The sequence below is a fragment of the Phaethon aethereus genome, assembly GCF_964289735.1.
Source record: "Phaethon aethereus genome assembly, chromosome: 3".
NCBI classification, from domain to species: Eukaryota; Metazoa; Chordata; class Aves; order Phaethontiformes; family Phaethontidae; genus Phaethon; species Phaethon aethereus.
Window position 1 is genome coordinate 90671357 of NC_138576.1, and position 11154 is coordinate 90682510.

Sequence of the window (11154 nt, forward strand, 5' to 3'; positions counted from 1 at the left end):
GCTCTCCATCCCCGTCTTCCAGCTCAGGGGGCTGAATACCCTGCGGATACCTGCTCTGGCAATTAAAGACTGAGGCAAAGGCGGCATTAAGTACCTCAACCTTGTCCTCATCCTTGGTGACAATGTTCCCTGCCATATCCAGTAAGGGATGGAAATTCTCCTTGGCTTTCTGTTGTTAACATATTTGTAAAAACATTTTTTGTTATCCTTTATGACCGTGGCCAGACTGAGTTCTAGCTGGGCTTTTGCCCTTCTAATTTTGTCTCGTTTTGTCTCTAATTTTTGTCTACTGTTGTCTCTTTGGCTCAGGCACCCCCTGCAGCCAGACACCTCCTGGACAGCCACGTGCTTGAGCGCAAGCTCAGCCTGGGTCGCCACATTCCTTCTGGCCACGGTTTTCAGCCGAGTGGAGAACATGGCCGGCCCTCTTCTGGGAGGCCGACGACCACTCGTCAGAGAGCCTCTAGTGCGGGGGGGGACTGTGCCTTGCCCGCACACCTTCCCTGCATGAACTGACGCGCAAACTGACGCGCCACGTCCTGTTTGCCCGCCCTCTTGGTGGCGCTGCGGGTCGCCCGCGCTCCCTGAGGCTGCTCTTGTACGTGAGGGGCTTTGGCTGCTGCCGCTCCTGTGCCCGCCCGCACGGAGCCAGAGCTGCCGCTCGTTAGGAGCCCGCTCCGCCGGCCTGGGGCGGGGCTGGGGCACCCTCTCTCACTCCCTGCGCTGCCGCCTTCGCGGTTTGGACGCTTCAGGAAGGGTCCCCTGGCACAATCCTCCACTCCGGAGCCCTTCGCCTAACGTGGTTAGCCTTAGATTTACTCACGTTCCTTCCTTCAATCCGTCTCTTTCAGACCCTGAGGATTTTTGCCCAGTCCTCCAGATTTATGACGGAACATTTAGTGATTGCTTCATCAAGAACAATCTCTTAAAATACGGTATCAAAAGCAGGAAAAATTACCACGTCAATTGCTCAGACAGCAGAGTTCACCAAAAACTGTGGCTCTGGTACAGAGATGACCAGGGGAAAAGCTGGGAGGGTGCTGATAGGAGCAAGGCCTGCTTTCCAGAGCAGAGCTGCAAGCAGTCGCCTCCCCCAGCACGGCTGCGCCGAGATGGTTCGGCCACGCGTCAGCAGCAGCACCACGGTCACCCAGCACCCCGCCGCCTGGCCGAGGGCACACACAGCGAGGACAGCAGGGTTCGGGCCCACCTGTCCCTCTGGGGCCACGTCTTTGCAGCTGCCCCACTGCAGCGTTCCCTCATGCGGGGTCAGGGAGGGAGAAACAAATGCTCTCCTACTACTTGAAATTCTATTACTTCATAGTATGTTCAGATTGGCCTAGACTAACAGGTTACAAGCATTGCCTAACTACTCATGAGGAACTATGGATTGGCTTCTGCCTGGAGCTTGTTTTGCCCCCACCAGAAATCAACAACTGAGCTTCTTCTGATAAACTACATGGGAACGGATGAAATCGCAGCAAACAAATTTATTGCGCTGACAACCCCGTGAGTTGTCTTCCATGAGAGGAAGTTCTGACAGGGGATTAAACTACTCAGGTATCTGAGGCCTCAGTTGCACACCGGGCAGGTTCTTGCAATACGATCCATTAAGGTTCTTAGTATTTTATCGCGCGCAGATAGGTTTCTCTTTTTAAGCAGCACAGGAGTGTCCCCAGGTCCTCAGGGGAAGGCCTCCTCCCCTGTGCTCTCCTCCAATACCGATCGTCTCTTTCTGCCCCGACGCCCTGTCCTGGTTGTGCTCCTGGGTGTGGTTGATTCCTCCTTTGGCTGGGCAGGTGTTTGCTCATGCGTACCCCTTTTTTCTGGTTTCGCATGTGGAACTCTTCTTGTTCTTCGCCTACGAGGATCAAGGATTTCCACTTTCGCACCGGGACGTATGTCTTCCTGAGTAGAGGCAGATTCTGTGTCTGCCAAGAGATTTTGTGCCCGCTTCCTGGCTTTTTCTTCTGATGAGCAGGACATCTTGGACCTCTGGTGCTTTGTTTCACTTCATGAACACAGTGAGAGAGAGAGAGAGAGAGAGAGGAGAGAGAGAGAGAGAGATTCATCATGAAGCTTCAAACCAAACCTTGAAGAGCTGTGCAAATTACCTTAGCACTGTAAAATCTTCAGGTTTCAGAACAGAAGAAATTAAGAAAAATTACAAGTTCCTTTACCAACGTACCTACATTCAGTTTGTGACTCATTCTGTGAATTCACTGAATCAAGTATTTAATGCTCTTCCCAGCTATCTAACGCTAGACAGTAACATAACAACAGAGCTGTGCTAAACAATAAGGTCTTACTTGTCTTCTGTAGGAAGAGTGCAACTGCTCTACTGCAGGTTTAGAACAAACTGAACAAAAGTTTGTAACAGGGTCTGTTACCACTTGAAATTGAGGCTTACTTTGTTGCCTACATTCTCTCTTTAGCACTAAGCCGTTCCAGCTTTTAAAGTGTCTGGCGAGAAAACTGCTTCCCTTCCAGAAACAGGTAGATGCTAATTGAGCACAGGCAGAAAATAGAAATTCAGTGTATAAAATACTGCCAGGAAGTGTTCAAAGCCACTAAAGTTACAGGAACCTCAGGTGAAAGCCTGCTCATGAAAGCCAGCAGCTACATGTTGTTTGAGCCCAAAGATGTTATCGATTTTAGAAACTTACCCTTTGCTTGCAGTCCCAGAAGTAGCAGCCTCAGCAGCTTTTAACACCAATTTACCTTCCTCAGAAAGGGGGAGACATTCAGCACTTGATTCTTCCACAAATCCTACAAAAACAAGCAGATGAATGACTTCCCTGTTGCACTTAACATCAAGTCCGTTAAAACACTCATGTGATTTTAAAGTGAGCCTTTATGCATTTCAGCTAGGACAGTGATCTACCAGAATAATGCTGCCAAGGCTTCAAAAGCACAGGAGGTCTGAATTCTTCTTCCCAGTAAAACAAGAAATCCGATGCGTAGTTTCAGGCAAGAAGACAAAATGTCCAGGGACACTCTGTTCACAAACTAAGCTTGACATGTTACTGACCTAATACATCCAAACATCACAAAACATGCCTCCTTCTTAAAAGTGGGTATTAAGTTTTCTTATTTCTCTTTGGATATTTATCGCACTCCTGCAATGCTCTTTCCTTGCTTGATTCCATTTCCCCTCTCCCACAAGAATACATCTAAGGTCTCTTCTGGTTCTGCTCTCTAACAATTGACCGGTGGTGTTGAAGCCCGACTGCTTGCTAACCTGTTCTCATGTCAACAGGTTCTGTTTTAGAAACATCCTCCTCTTCTGCCCTGTTTCTACCGCCTGCTTCCTCCAGATCCAGCAATTACCTTGGCAGACAGTAGGCAGGAATGGCATAAGTTTGCCAGCTCAGGCCAAACAAGGGCTATACAGACTGCCCTCTAATGCCTCCAGAGTACTCAAAGTGTACAGAACTGTTTGTACCGTAGCCCAGCAATGACCAAGTTCCTTTATCAGGTTATTCTTTGAAGGCCACTACCTTATGATTATTTTTCATGAAAAGCCCCTTTGATTTCTTGTCCAAATCAAAGACAGCTAAAACACCGTTTGAAGACATTTGAAAAATTCAGAATCTTAGCTTATCATAGGATGAAACACACCAGCTTCTTAATTCTGACGAATCTGGTTGCTCCATCTGGAAAGGTTTATGTTAGACCATTTGACTGACAATACTTTCAGACCAAGCATCCTCCACCACTCCACGATGATTCTCATCTGAGTCTCCAGATAGCGCTTTAGCATCTTCTGTTACCTTTCTCTTTTTTTAAAAAAAAAAAAAAAAAAGTTCACAACCAATAACATGCATACGCTTTTTGTCAAAGCAAGACACACACAAAAGAACAAATATGTACCGGTGTTTGTAAGTTTTACAAGCATCACCTTAAGCAAGGCGCTACAAAATTAATTCTCATTCTAGCACTATCTTTTCAAGCTGAGTGTAAAAATTAATCACACTTTTGACTGCCATGCAAAATGGCTTGTTTTCTCACCATTAATCAATCCAAGCACTAGACTAAATTAAGTGACATTGCTGTAAAAATACCTAGACCTCTTCATCGAAAAGCATTGAGGGCTTCTTACCTCACCTCAAAAAAGATTTGAAAGTACTGAAAGGGTTTCCCTCTTCAAGACTGTTCCCAACGTACTGCTTCCAAAGGGAATGTATCTACAATAAGCACATGCGTACTGAAAATACACCACAAGTTGAATCCAACAGTGTTGGTGTCAAATCCCTTTGCTGGTTTCATTTTCAACAAAGTTTACAGGCTTTTGGTTTGGCTGGTTTTTACAGGTTCTTTAAAATACCGACCTTAACCACAGGAGGAGTCTCCAGTAACTTCCGCTCTGATGCTCCTGAAAAATCCTTCTGTGAGATGGAACCGTGGCTATTTGATTTCTGTGGGCTGGAGGCCATGAATGAAGCAGGGGCTCTGCACGGTGACTGAGCGCTACCACCCTGTGCTGCAGAGCATGAAGGAACAGGATGAACCACCAAATCCAGCGGTCTGTTAAGATCCACAATTTAAAAGGGGAAAATAAATTAAAAAATGGGAAAAAATCATGCTGCGTTCAAGAAATCGGAGGTGATACCTAGCAAAAACATTCAACAATCAAGAAATACGGGTGAGCCCTCACTCACCAGGCCCATGAACCAGTTACAGGCATTTTCTCTTTTTTTAACGATTTCTTTATATTCCATACTTCATTTCCCAAGTCACTGCCTCTGAGGCAAGACTACTCCAATTTTAAGCTGCACAAGTGATGTGCTTCTCATGCCAGAAGAAAAATCATCAACATCTCAATGCTGGGACCACTTCAAATTCTCCACTTAGTTGTGTCCCTGAGTTGGCCTTTTCTTTAACAGATACAAAACTAAATGCAAACAGAACACTTTGCAAACACTGAGAGTATAGACACACTCCCACACACTCCCCCCCCCCCACATATATATATGAGAAACAACACCTTTTTGAAATAGTCGTTCTGTAGATCTACTACACCTGGAAGAGTTTGGTGAACATTTTGTAACTGGTGTCACAACAAATGCATCGCGCAACTCTGCGTCAGGGAGAGGATGTGTTACGGCTGGTGGTTCCGTAGCTCTAGGACTAGATTTAAAAGGAAAATGTGACTTTCAATCCCCTAAAGCCCGTACGTATCAGAACTCAAATTTAGTTGACCGTACCACCTGGAGGAAAATCATCAGACAGCTGCTAGCCTGTTTTCTGCTCTTTACAATTCTGCCTGGGTTTTGGGTAAAAAAGGCAGAAACGAGGCAGAAACTGGAGGTAAAAGAGTACTATTCGGTCACACGATCAAGTCTATCAAAATCCGTACACCAATAGCTTGGACGGGAATCATAGCTTTACTTTCAGCTATCTTAAATTCTGTAAACACATTTGCCATCATAAATATGCAAATATATGTGTTTACAAGATCATTGTAGCAGAAAAACTCTCTCCAACTATTACTTATGCTGTGTTGTTTCTTCGCTGTTACATATCGTACGCGCAAAACAGCCAAACAAATCTTTCTTCCCTCCGAAAGACTAGCGTCATTCAAATGGATTTTTCCCTCTCTCTCCCAACACGTAGCTCAAGACTAAACACTGTGAAAAGGCTGCTTACCTAGCATAGTGTGAGAAACTGGTTGGCTGCTTAAATCCCACCCAAAAGTCCCTAATTTTTGAAAATACATTACGGATGAAAGAATGCACATTTCCTGCGTTAGCTTGTTTTGTTACTGTTGACAATGATGTTGGTCTTGCGACCAAAAAAAAGCAAAAGGGAAAAAACATCAGCCTTGTGTAATCAAAGCCGTGGTTAGTTCTCCTTTTTATTTCAACCCCTAAAAAGTACCTTCACTTAAGACGGATGAAGGCAAACGGTAAGGCTTGGCTCTCTCCACAGCCAGCTTCCTTTGAACTCTAGGCAGGATCTTGCCATATTGGTCTACTGTGGAATTTCTGGTAACCGCTCGCTCTCTCAAACGAGGATCACGATCGTTCTGTTCCATGAAAAGCGTAAAGCAAAAAGTTAACTGATTGCAAGAAGTTCATCGCACAGAACTATCTGTGCTCATTATCGTGTAGTGGTAATCCTTTACAAGGATAATGCACAGACACGCAACACGAAGTAGCAGCTTAATTCAGCTGGTGTTCTGATACTTCTCTCCGGTGAAATGATCCTTCATAAATTTTTACTTTTTTCTTTTAGTTTCGTTGTTTGTTTGTTTGCTTTTAAACACATTCAAAAGTATCCTTCCCTTCTAGGCATATTCATTACACCCAAAGCAATTTCTACACATTAGAATACATATGGGGTATTCCCACCTTTTTCTGAAAACGGGTTTCAGACAAGGGAAACACACCAAATACTGCTTACGGTGGCCAACAAAACTCCTAACCAAGCTTCCTCACCACAATTCTGAAATTTGTCTTACTAACATGCAAAAGAAATCCCTGCTCAAATGCATCACAGGTCTCTGAACGACAAAGAGGTAGCAAAGGGTATTAAAAACGTTCTTGGTTTACCAAGTTATTTCAAAACTGGAGCCATGATCAGAATATCTCATTTGAATGTAAGAGTCTACATCAGGCTTGCAAAGGAAACAGTCTACACGCTAGGCCAGCTTGCCAAGAAATTTATTTTAGCTACCACGCTGTGCAGAAGTGTTCTCTGCCCTACCACACTTCCACAAATCTGGTGAAGAATCCAGGAGACAGCAGGAAGACTGCTCTCCCTGTCCTACTACTTGCTCCACTGGGCAATGACTAGCTAGCTGATCCTTCAGCTTAGTTCCTGCCTGGGGGAAGATGGGCTGTGCACCACATAGGCTCCATCTCTCATGAAACTCTTCAGAGAGAAAGGGAGGTGCACTGCAGATGGGAAACCTATGACAGAGGGGGGTGAAGTCACTATGGGGGGAGAAAGCAGACAGAAGGTCGTGGGTGTCATAAGACAAAGGTGATTAAGGTGTTGCAGCAACAAGAGGGCCGTCTAAGAGGAGAAAACTGGGACTACTGTAGCACAAGGCAAAGGCTACCGAGGTGAAGATCTGCTTTGAGAGGCTGCAGAAAAGCCTGCTGACGAAGGGGAAATGAGGGCAAGCAGTGATGAAACTGTCACGTAGAGCTGACAACAGGAGTTGTTTACCACAGCCCATTTCCTTGGAAGCAAATGATCTTGTTTAGTGCAGCAAGCTGATGTGTGCAATAGCTCGCATCCGAGTGAGACACCCCCCTCATCAGCTACTGCACTGGACCTAACGCTTGAGAAAGTGATGGGGATCAAGGTCGTTCTGAGGGAAAGACGCTTTCTGCTGCGCATGACCAGCATGGACTGCACACTTCCCTGTGCCTATCTGTGGCACAGGATTAATAGACGGGTCTCTAAAGACAGATCTGCTGGGGCTGTTGCCAGTCAGACTCAAGATGGACGTATTTCCCCCTTGATTCCCTGATGTGCACTCACCTGACTCAAACTGGATGGCTCAACATCAACTAGTCTCGGAGACAGCAAGCCAGCTACAAGACACCTATTGTAGCTCTCATGAATGGCTTCTCTTATTGAAGGACCCTGTTTCTTTAAAAATTTCAAGGTCTGAAACATCAATCGAGCATTACAGATTAAGACAGCATTATTATTCAGTCACCGAGGTTCTGGATAACCACTAAGAGCAATAATAGAAATGTTCAGGTAAACTGTCAGAAAGCTTGCATCAGTAATATGCTTTAGGTTTGCAATCTGAGTAAGAGGTACTATGTAGAGTCTTAAAGCTGGCACACAAACCGTTACAGATTCTTTAAAAAAATCCTGTACGACAAACTATCAGCCCTTGCAATGCTTAGTTAAGCATTGTTTAGCTTCTCTGTCAATGTACAGGCCTTCCTGTTTCCATGAACACTGACACAAAATACGTTCTATGTAAGCTAAAACTAACACACAACTTCAAATCACACTTTGGAAGATCCTTTCTATGCTTGTTTGTGCAGAAGCTGATGCATGTTGGAAATATTTGGTGAGCTCAAACTTAATGCAAAGTTCTTTGTCACAATCTGCGCAGTGGCTCCGAACTTATACTTCGGCCAAGTTTGGGAGAAAAAAACATTTCATTTCTTCTCCAACAGTTAAATAATTTTCCACTTTCTCCATTCTGTCCACCTTTTTCAAGTTAACCGGGGATCAAAACCCTAACTCCGGACTATGCAGGCAGTTCCACTGAGGGGTAGTAAAGAAGTAACAGCTTTCCCCGACTTCCACAACATCTTTGTTCTTGCTCCGGGAGCAGCGTTCTATTCCTTTCTAGACATTCAATCCCTGACCGTGCTTCAACAGGAGACAACGGTAGTTTTACAGCCCCAAGAGTGCACCTAAAACATTACCCTTTGCATAAAACTGGCAGGACACAACTGCAATTATGCACGTGGATGGGCAGCACAAGCATAAAACGGTCTCTGACACTCAAAGCCGTGCAACAGAAAACTTAGACAAGGTACTTGACATTCTCAGTAAAGATACAGTAAAAGATCACCTCCTTCTGCAAGCCGGTGCAAGTCATATGAACAACTCCGCATTTCAGCAAGCACGTACCATCTGCAAAAGCAATTACAGAATCACAGAATCACAGAATCACTAAGGTTGGGAAGGACCTTCAAGATCATCAAGTCCAACCATCAATCTAGCGCCACCATGTCCCCTCAACCATGTCTTGAAGCGCCACATCCACATGTTTTTTGAACACTTCCAGAGATGGCGACTCGACCACCTCCCTGGGCAGCCTGTTCCAATGCTTGACGACCCTCTCGGTGAAGAAATTTTTCCTAATATCCAATCTAAACCTCCCCTGGCGCAACTTCAGGCCATTTCCTCTCGTCCTATCACTGGTTACTTGAGACAAGAGACCAGCGCCCTCGTCGCCACAGCCCCCTTTCAGGTAGTTGTAGGAAGTGATAAGGTCTCCCTTCAGCCTCCTCTTCTCCAGACTAAACAACCCCAGTTCCCTCAGCCGCTCCTCACAAGACTTGTGCTCCAGATCCCTCACCAGCTTCTGGTTGCCCTTCTCTGGACACGCTCCAGCACCTCAGCATCCTTCTTGTAGTGAGGGGCCCAAAACTGAACACACTATTCGAGGTGCGGCCTCACCAGTGCCCAGTACAAGGGCACAATCACTTCCCTACTCCTGCTGGCCACACTATTTCTGAGACAGGCAAGGACGCTGTTGGCCTTCTTGGCCACCTGGGCACACTGCCGGCTCATATTCAGCCGGCTGTCAACCAGCATCCCCGGGTCCCTTTCCACCGGGCAGCTCTCCAGCCACTCCTCCCCTCCTCCCCAAGCCTATAACGTTGCATGGGGTTGTTGTGGCCAAAGTGCAGGACCCGGCACTTTACCTTATTAAACCTCATACAGAGTTGACCTCTGCCCATCGATCCAGCCTGTCCAGATCCCTCTGCAGACCCCTCCTACCCTCCAGCAGATCAACACTGCCACCCAAATTGGTGTCATCTGCAAACTTACTGAGGGAACACTCGATTCCCTCATCCAGATCATCTATAAAGATATTGAACAAGACTGGCCCCAGAACCAAGCCCTGGGGAACATTAAATCCTGACTGGCCGCCAGCTGGATTTAATGCCATTCACCACAACTCTCTGGGCTCGGCCTTCCAGCCAGTTCCTCACCCAGCGAAAAGTAAACCCATCCAAGCCACGAGCCACCAGTTTCTCCAGGAGAATGCTGTGGGAGACGCTGTCCAAGGCTCTACTAAAGTCCAGGTAGACAACATCCACAGCCTTTCCCTCATCCGCTAGGCGGGTCACCTGGTCATAGAAGGAGATCAGGTTGGTCAAGCAGGACCTGCCTTTCATGAACCCCTGCTGGCTGGGCCCGATCCCTTGGTTGTCCTGCACATGCCCTGTGAGCACTCAAGACCAACCGCTCCATGATCTTCCCCGGTACGGAGGTGAGGCTGACAGGCCTGTAGTTCCCAGGATCCTCCTTCCGGCCTTTCTTGTAGACGAGCATCACGTTGGCAAGCCTCCAGTCTTCTGGGACCTCCCCTGTGAACCAGCACTGCTGATAAACGATGGAGAGTGGCTTGGCAAGCTCCTTCGCCAGCTCTCTCAGTACTCTCAGGTGGATCCCATAGACTTGTGGGGGTCCAGGTTGTTTAACATGTCCTTAACTGCTTCCTCCTGGATTATGGGTGGGTTATTGTGCTGTCCATCCCCATCTTCCAGCTCAGGGGCTGAATACCCTGCGGATACCTGGACTGGCTATTAAAGACCGAGGTAAAGAAGGCATTAAGTACCTCAACCTTGCCCTCGTCCTTGGAGACAATGTTCCCTGCCATATCCACTAGGGGATGGAGATTCTCCTTGCCTCTCTTCTTGTTGTTAATATATTTGTAGAAGCATTTTTTGTTATCCTTTACAACTGTGGCCAGACTGAGCTCTAGCTGGGCTTTTGCCTTTCTAATTTTGTCCCTGCTCGATCCTTGCACTCTTCGTGAGTTGCCCGCCCCTTCTTCCAGAGATGATAAACTCTCCGCTTTTCCCCGAGTCCCAGCAAAATCTCCCTGTTCAGCCAGGCCGGTCGCCTTCCCTGCCAGCTCTTCTTACGGCACATGGCGACTGCCTGCTCCTGCGCCTTTAAGATTTCCTTCTTGAAGACTGTCCAGCCTCCCTGGACCCCTTTGTCCTTCAGGACTGTCTCCCAAGGGACTCTCTCAACCAGTGACCTGAACAGGCCAAAGCCTGTGCTCCGGAAGTCCATGGTAGCAGTTTTGCTGACCCCTCTCCTTACTTCGCTCACAACTGAGAATTCTATCATGTCGTGATCGCTAAGCCCAAGACGGCCTCTGACCACCACATCTCTCACCAGTTCCTCTCTGTTTGTAAACAGCAGGTCCAGCAAGGCACCTCCCCTGGTGGGCTCACTCACCAGCTGTGTCAGGAAGTTATCCTCCACACACTCCAGGAACCTCACAGATTGTTTCCTCTCTGCTGTGTTATAATTCCAGCCGATGTCCGGTAGATTGAAGTCCCCCACAAGAACAAGGGCCAGCGAATGGGAGACTTCTGCCAGTCGCTTATAGAATGTCTCATCTGCCTCTTCGTCCTGGTTGGGTGG